Raw genomic sequence first — 9,301 nt, 5'->3', positions numbered from 1 at the left:
TCGTGGTGAGGACAAGCGTGCGTCTTGGCTGGCCATGGGCTTTCACAGGAACAATTCTGTTGTGATTACCGGGCGCACAAAGGTCACTTCCATTTGCGAAAAGGGCGCGCTTTTCGGACACAGCAAAGTAACAACTAAGACGCTTATTCACCTTCATCTGTACTTTTGAGTACGTTTCGTGCGTCATTTGTGCGTGAGAAACGCAGGGCACCTTTCGATATACTTGCCATCCTGCGAGTGACCTTCCAATTTGTTGCTGTCGCGTTCAGTGCTTACCTTTGCGGCAAAGCTGCGACTTTTTCATTAATTCCTTCCTTCATTTCTTCCTTCCTTCCTTCGCCTCTTCATTTTTTCTTTCTTTTCCAAAAGTGTTCAGCGCAAAGCTTATCGAACAGCTCACTTCGGTGACTCAAAGAGAGCTTGCTGTAAATGTCTCGTCCTCTTTTTCTTATGAGCCGCATTAGAAGCGACAGAAAGTTGGTCGATGGATAACAAAGCAGAAAGAGTACAAGTGAAGCAACGAATAACTGCCTTTTCATACAGGCTTTCAGTATACTCCCGCCGGAGTTAAGCAAGCACCGCGCGCATTTGTCGGCGAATCAAAAGGCCAGACTGGCGAGCCCTTGTCCTTCGATCTTTTTGTTTGCTCTAAAATGGAGCCAACAATGCGAGCAGAACTTTTCAAAAGAAAACAAACACCAAACCTAGCTCGTACATAGTTTTTGTGTCGCCGTTGATCCTCAAAAAATGATGCCTTGTTCACTTCACCGCGAAGAACTGCATTTCAGCGCCGTTCGAATAACATCAGCTTGCCATTCAAAACGGTTTCAATTGAAACTTAACTGCTCTTTTTTTTCTTTAATGTTTCTTCGACGTTGTCCATTTGCGAAATCCTTCTATTTCTTCTTTCACATTTTATTGATCTTGATCATAGAAACAGCATCTGTAGAGACGTGAGGCCGTGTAGGCAACAATGCGTCCAACAGGCCAGCATACACAGAAAGATGCGCTATCATAATGTACACAGAAAAGCACAAGCTCATACGCAGCCCCCTTCCCACCCCCTGCTGTACTTTGTCTTATGCGTAAAATCCAAGCCATGCGAACAAACAAACGCGTTCAGAAAGTACGAGCTCGCAGACACTACCCAGCGTCATGGAGCCGGCCCAATTTGTGTGGCTGGTTTCGTCTTGTGTAACGGCCTTTTTTATCGGCTTTCGCCGCCGGAAAAGCCGTAAGGCGGACCCCGGGACGTCGATTCATTGCGCCAAGCAGCCGCAAACAGCAAACGCGGTGACGTTTTTTCTCGGGCCAATTGTTTTGCTTGTCGATGACGTAAGCGGGCCGTATAAACCTTTATCGCGATGACAATCGACTAAAAGCATGCGGACGCCGCTACCCCCCTCCCCTTTCACCCATCCTGTTCTTTCTTCTTTATCAATTACAAGCATACATACGCGAAAACATATACCCCCGCTTCCACCCCCCCCCCCGAACTGAACAAGCATGTCATACGCTACTGTTCTCGCACGTGTGACAGGGGCTTGTGCAACGTTACGTCGTCCCCGATACACAACTTCAGTTAGACTCGAGAACAGCTTCCTTCCCTAGCCGATAGCCGTTATGACAACGCGAACTCGTATCCATCGCGCCGGGGTAAAAAAAATGAATAGAATGAACAGATTGCAATGTACGTCGCGGATATTTTGTAACACGAAAGAAGCTTCCACCCATCCGCTGAACTATGTTAATTCGAACGCGTCACCCGCGGAAACGGCAGGGAATGCAAATGCTAAGAAAATACCGAGAATAAATCACCGGCGATTACAATGCTGTCTATAGTGAATTCTAGGTGTTAAGATGTTTTGCTTTTGCGCAAAGTTTTACGTGAAAGTTTCTGCTTAGGTGGCGCGCACCTCTCCATTCTAGCATGGGCGCCATTGAGCCTCTGCTGGGACAGCTCATTCGACAGGATTGGCACATGACCCTTTTCCGCCAGTAGCGTCTCGCATTGTTCAGAAAGAACTGGCTAAAACTTGTGTGGGTACACAGTTTAAATTAAGAAGAGAACGCTGTGAGTAGCGTGACTGCCGCGAACAGTGTTGTGCAGCCCATTTCACATCAATCACCGCGGGAGGAGCGTATAGCGCAACTGCTGCGCAAACCCCGGGAGATGGCGGAAGGCATCGCGTGGGTGCGTTCCACATCAGCCGATCTATGACGGTGCGCGCTGTACTGTGGCATCGCGCGTGGCTCTCGCACTCCCAGCTGGCCCGCGCCCGAGCAGCGATGACCTCCAGTGGACTTCTGGAATAAGGAGACCACCCAAGTGCATTTGTAGTGCAACTCTCTGTGCTGGTTATCAAGTTTTTCGCTTTCTACGGGAGACGCTGCTCCCTGCCCCAAGGCGACGGACGCGGAGTCATCCACTGGTCCGCCCAGCCAGAGGTCTGCTATGGCGAGCTCCTCGGTAAATCAGCGCGCCTGGCCCAGAACCAGTGAGGCCAACGGTGATAGTCACTGCATCATGGCTGTGGACGTGGAGCCCTCTGCGGCTATGTCCGACCACAGACCACCTTTGGCAAGCTCGTCGCGGAAACGAAGCACCTGTTCGAGCACCAGCGAGGACACGGAACTGTACTCGGCCACTGGCGACGACTCGTCGGATGACGACTTCGAGACCGTGAGAAGCAGGAAGGCCAAAAGAAGAAGTATCAAGTCGTCTTCACCAGCAGGGACATTAACGTCTCAGTCAAAAGGAGAATGCTGGCCGCACACCATCCTCTTCATGCCCGAGGACTCCACCATCAGCCTTCGAGCAGTAAACAGGCAAGCTCTCTCTATGTACTTTGAGGGGGTAGCACCAAACGACATTAAGGATATCCGGGTGAACACGCGGAAGAATATTCTAGCTGTGGACACAATGACTGCCAGCGCCATAGACAAGCTTCGCAGAGTATCAGATTTGGGAGGCATCAAAGTACGACCGGTTATTCCAATGGACGGTGCCTGCACGGCGGGAGTAATCTACGACATTGATTTGGCCATAGCAAACTCGGACCTCCCAACTCTCATAAAACCAGCGAACGAAGGAGTTCTCATCGCGAATGTACTTCGCCTCGGAAACACCCGATGTGTAAAGATAATGTTCAAAGGAGATTCCATTCCGTCGCATGTCAAAGTGGGACACTTCCGACATCCTGTTCGACCATTTGTCCCTAAACCACTCCAGTGCCATAACTGCATGAAAATTGGTCACATCAAGAGTGTATGTACAAACACCACAGTATGCCCCCGATGCGCTGAGCCGCACACTGCAGACGCATGTCGGGCAACAAGTCTGAAGTGCAGAAACTGTGATGGTCCGCATGATGCTGCATCCAAGGAATGCCCTCGGATTAAGAAGGAAATCGCCATTATCAAACAAATGGTTAGGGACAATTCAACCCACAGAGAGGCTGCTGAAAGGGTACGGCGGCGACGTAGTCGCCGACGGAGGCGTGTAGGACAGAGTGTTGCGCATAACCCATTTCCTCCGAGCACGAGTGAAGTAGTAAGCACGAAGCGAAAAGAAGTGGAGAAGCTCACAGCTGCGGATGAGTGGCCTACGCTTCCGCGTACACAGCCTGCAAAGGAGCCTCCTGCGAGGCCTCGCCGCCCTACACCTTCCACCGAGTCTACTTCCGTTGAGGATGTGTCAAGGGTCGATCGACAGATCATCCCGATGTTACGATCCCTCGTCGCTATCATGGCAGACATACTAAGAAGCCTGGGAACTCCAACCGCTCGAAGCGGGTTACAGGTGTTGGACGCGCTGAGCCCAGTTTTCGCCTCCCTCGCGTAGAGTCATGGCAGGAGATCAACAATCGTTCCGCAAAGACGCCAGAGAAGCATCAGTCATCCAGTGGAACGCAAGAGGACTTAGATCACGGATTTCCGATTTTCGTCAGTACGTGTCTTCTAACCTTTTCCCAATCATCGTAATATGTGAACCGAAATTATCAAACCCGATCAGGCTATCTGGCTACGAATCAATCCCGTCCAAAACCCGAAACGAAAGCAGCAAGGTCATTGTGTATATTCGTCGGGAGCTTACCTACATCATTCAACCTGTGTCGCCTCATGATGAGAACCAATATGTTTGCCTGACTGTGAAGCAGAAAACCCTCACCTTCACATTAATAGGTGTCTACTTATCTCCCTCAGCCCGTTTTGATTGCCAAAGACTGGATGACATTCTTTCGAGCGTCCCGGATCCGTGGATAATTATAGGGGACTTCAACGCCCACCACCCAATCTGGGTAGGTTCAAAAGTCAATACCACGGGCCGGAGGCTGGCTTCATTTGTATCGACTCATGAACTGTCTCTACTTAATGATGGGAGCCCTACATTTCTGCGAGGATCAACGTACAGCAGCTGTTTGGACTTGACGTTCGTGTCACGTCGCTTCGCCACAAGCGTTAAGTGGTTTTTAGACATCGAGACACATGGTAGCGATCACATCCCCAGTTATCTCACCATCGAAGGCTTTGCTAGCGACCACCCGCCGAAAACCGTACGGAGGATCGATCTTTCAGCATTCACAACCAACATTGAACACGCTTGTGAAAAAGGCTTAACCTCTGGCATTGAGCAAGCGATCAAACAAGCAGCGCAGAGTGCGATGCGCACGCTGGCATATTCTTCAAGGCCCTCAGAAACGGACATGGAGTTAGAGCGACTCCGTGCGACTCGTCGGCGTGCGGAGCGTAGATATCGACGCACAAAATCCATTCAAGATCTACGGATGGCCAGGCGTATGCAAAAGAAGATCCAGCGTCGTATAGACAAACTGGAGTTTCAACGGTGGGCGAAATTTTGCGCGAGTCTAGACCCTCGCAAACCGCTTTCTCAAATATGGCGAACCGTGCGAGGCCTACGCACATTTCCCCAACAACGTTTTCCGTTTAAAGCCTTGGCCCTTTTCCAAAATAGAAGGGATATCGAGGTAGCGGAAGATTTTTGTAGGAAGATTGCGGGCCCACCAAATTGCACAGAAGCCCTTACTGCTGATTACACGCCACATTCACTTGACCCGCACCTCGACCTGCCTTTTTCAATGGAAGAACTGAATGTGGCTCTTGCTTCATGCAATCGATCGTCATCGCCTGGGCCGGATGGCATATCATACCGCCTATTATGCAATCTCGGTGATCGAGCACGAAATGCTTTGCTGGAAGTATTCAATGAGTCTTGGAGAGATGGAACGGTCCCCAGAGAGTGGAAAACAAGCCGGTTGGTTGCACTTCTCAAACCTGGAAAATCGCCTCTAGAGCTGACATCATACCGCCCAATAGCGCTGGCTAGTTGCGTAGGGAAGCTGATGGAGCGAATGATCCTTGCCAGACTCGAGTGGTTCCTAGAACGCCATAGAATATATCCAGACGCCATGGCCGGTTTTCGTCGTCTTCGGAGCTCCATTGACAATGTCATTGACCTGGTGACCTACGTACAACACCAGAAAATGAGCAGACGGTTATCTGTCGCACTATTTTTAGATGTCAAAGGAGCATATGACAATGTTTCTCACGAAGCCATACTTGACGCCCTCGAGTCAGTTGGTTTGGGTGGGCGAGTGTACCGCTGGATCCAATGCTACCTACATATGAGATCATTGTTTATGCAAACTGATGATGGGCCGACTTCTGAACATTATACACACCGTGGTGTTCCTCAAGGTGGTGTATTGAGCCCCACACTGTTCAACCTGGTTCTGATCGGTCTCGTTGAACGCATACCAGATTCCGTGCAGATATCTCTCTATGCAGATGATATTTGTGCCTGGACATCAGGTGTAACACGTCCTCAGGTACGTGCGAGACTCCAGAAAGCAGCGAATTCAATATCGGCGTACCTTAGAGAACAAGGCCTCGAGATTTCTCCTGAGAAATCGGCGCTGGTCGCGTTCACGCGGAAGGCAATGACGTCATATCCCATCGCCATCAATGGACACAGTGTCTGCTACGCCAGGACCCACAGGTTTTCGGGGGTCACGATCGATCGAAATCTCTGCTGGAGTCCCCATGTGGCCACTCTAAAGAAGCGCCTAACGGCCATCGCACAACTTTTCAAGTTCCTCGGAGGCAAAACGTGGGGCACATCAGTGCACGCGATGTTGCATTTGTACAAAACGCTGTTTCTGGGGTACCTGCGGTATAGCTTGCCGGTTCTGACGAACGCTTGCAAAAGCAGTATACGCACAATAGAAAACGCCCAGGGCCAGGCACTCAGAGTTTGTCTTGGATTACCACGCTGTACATCAACAGCGGAAACCATCGCAATCGCCAAAGGTCATCCGGCCACTGTGCACATTACTTTGGAGGTGCTTAGAGCTCATATTAGACACCTTGCTCGCGCCCCTGCCCACCACCTAGCTTCGCTTCCAGAAGATCGACCGAGTGCCTCCTTCTGTAAGAGAGTATTGACTTTCCGTGAGTGCCTTCCAACAGTCTACACACCTCCGGAACGGATACTAACACCTCCTTGGTGCTTGGACCGACCAAAACTGCGCTTGACAGTGCCGGGGATTCGCAAGAAGGCGGAGCTCTCGGCGCCAGCTTTAAAGCAGATGATTCTACTCATGCTACACGAAGAATACAAAGATCATGTCAAACTTTACACGGATGGCTCGACAACTGTTGGAGGATCTGCAGGAGCTGTGATCTTCCCAGCAAGAGCCGAAACCATCCAGTTCAGAACGTCACACAAGACGACATCGACAGCCGTGGAGCTCGCGGCACTCCGCAGCGCACTCCGCAGGATTGACCAAGAGACACCACAAAAATGGAGCATTTTTACTGATTCGAAACGAGCTCTCCAATGTCTACACAATACTCTACGTCGTGGACCTCAAGATCAATTGGCGCTCGAAATACGACAACTGTACCATCACCTAATAGACGAAGGACATGACATATCTTTTCAGTGGTTACCAGGCCATTGCGGCATCATCGGTAACGAGCATGCCGACAATGCAGCTAAGAATGCTCACGAAAATGGAGTGATGGAACCTATTCCACTATCAAGAAGCGACGCAGCAGCAAAGATTAATACGCTTGCGCAGGATGTCGCAAGGTCTATGCGGAATACGCCCGGTTTTCTCCACACCCGTCTTCACCGCCTGGACCCATGCCTACGACTTACTATTCCATCTGGCCTACCCCGATCCGAGACGACCCTTCTCTGCCGTATGTGGCTTGGGGTGTCTTTCACGAACGCTTTTGCCTGCCGCATCGGAATGAGAGACAGCGCTACATGCGATCATTGCGACAATGACGAAACAATTGAACATATTTTATGTCAGTGCCCCCAGTACAGCTCTCAGCGACAGTCCCTCTCAGCAGTGTTTGCTCGCCTCGACGACCAGCCATTTTCTGAGCAGTCAATCTTGGAATGTCGGAAAGATCGAGCTTCACGCCAGAAAGCAACGAAGGCGCTGATGAAGTTTCTGCGAGCGACCCGCCTCGTTGAACGATTGTGACACTACTGTGTGCGAGTGTGTGTATGTGTGTTTGTGCTTCTCTTCCTCCCTTTCCCCTTACCCTTTCCCCAGTGCAGGGTAGCAAACCGGATATGTTTTCTGGTTAACCTCCCTGCCTTTCCGCAATAAATTTTCTCTCTCTCTCTCTCTCTGTGCTTTTCTTAATAAATGTTTGCCACCACCACCACCGCACAACCGGTAGTCTTGCCACTTTCGTTTTCTCCCTCATCGCGCTCTTCAGGCTGTCGCCTTCTTTCATCCGTCGCTGTGCGTTCAGTCTGCCAGTTAGCCGACGTCACTCACCGCGCGAAAAGGGGCCTATCACCGGCGTTTTAAATGAACGGATAGATATGTCACGCCGGGGCTACACCAATTGTGTTTCAAGTTTTGGCTGCCCGCTGTCTCACACTGTAACATTCGTTAGATATTGACACCGAAACTGCCATTGCTCGAGTCCCACGCACACACCTTTGTGCAGTAAGGGCGTCGCGAAACAAGTGAAACTCTGACAGGCCTGTTACGACGAGCGAAGTCAGCCGCAGTGCATTTTCCTTCTCTGCATGCACACGTGTTTCGACAGAATACGGTTAGCCCGCGTGATGGAGGAAGGAAGCCGGTTATGTCGACGCCGACACCGCTCACTACCACGACGCAGGAACGAGCATCTGCTTTCAGACCAACTGGCTACTTGCACTACTTATAAATCCATGTTTTTCAATAAAGCTTAGTTGATAGTTTACCCTTTGTTAGTGTGGTTCTTTCTGCATCACTGTTTTTCGCGCTGTATTCTACTACGAGACAAAATTGGCTGCAGGTTTGCGATTTTGTAGAGGTACGCCTGTATGGCGGCGGCCTGCATTGTTAAAATATATGCGCAACCGAATTCTATGTGAGCACTTTGAGAAGCGAAACTCGCACGAGAACTCACGTGAGGAGGCGAGCCGTGAAGCCATTATTAATTGAAACCCGGTTCAGCGCTTTAATCGCTCCCTCGAGAGGTTCCCCCGGAATAACTAACACATTAGGAACGGCAGTCTGAATTCGCAATCTACACGAACACACGAGTGGTAGTCAGGCGCTACTTTATTAGAGAGATTCCCTTCTATAATGCGCCATCAAGAAGAGTTTTCTTAGTGCTTAGTGCTAACACAAAGACATGTAGTTTCAGTGCCGAAATTCGAGCCACGAAAACAACCACCTATAAATAAATAAGCTCTGGCGACCTATAGCACCCTGTAAACGCTAGAAGTCTACAAATTGTTTTTCAGATTCCGAAGCACACGCGTTACTTGAATGGGCGTTCGCGTGGTGTTATGAGCCAATTTAAATTCGTCTACAAGTGTGTCATCAAGGAGCATACATATACATAGACGATGTAGCTAACTTCCAAAAAGTCGTTTCAGTGCAGAATATGGAAGCGTGAAAACGATAGCCTCTGCACGAATACTCGATTTCATCATACCCTGCGTAACACTCCAGATACGAACATGACGAATTTATTTTAACGCCATTGCTCAGACGAATGGGGCGTCGTGCTTGTGAGCACTAAATGTCTGTTCTCTTCAATTCTACGCAGTGAATACTCATGGGCGACGATTTCGTATTCGCCATGCACGATCCCTACGCTTTAAAGGGAAAGGTGCGCTCGTCAAACATAACGTTCAAAGCGCAAAGTTTTGGACAAAGCGTTTTGTAAGAGCAGCCATCAACCAGTCCTGGTGTACACATTGTTAAGGTAGACAGCAAGCCAGCACCTTCAAGCGGAATGGCAATTCGCTGTC

This window comes from Rhipicephalus microplus, unplaced genomic scaffold (assembly GCF_043290135.1).
Source record: "Rhipicephalus microplus isolate Deutch F79 unplaced genomic scaffold, USDA_Rmic scaffold_27, whole genome shotgun sequence".
Lineage (NCBI taxonomy): Eukaryota > Metazoa > Arthropoda > Arachnida > Ixodida > Ixodidae > Rhipicephalus > Rhipicephalus microplus.
The sequence above is the reverse complement of the archived record's forward strand: the minus strand, read 5'-3'. Positions refer to the sequence as shown.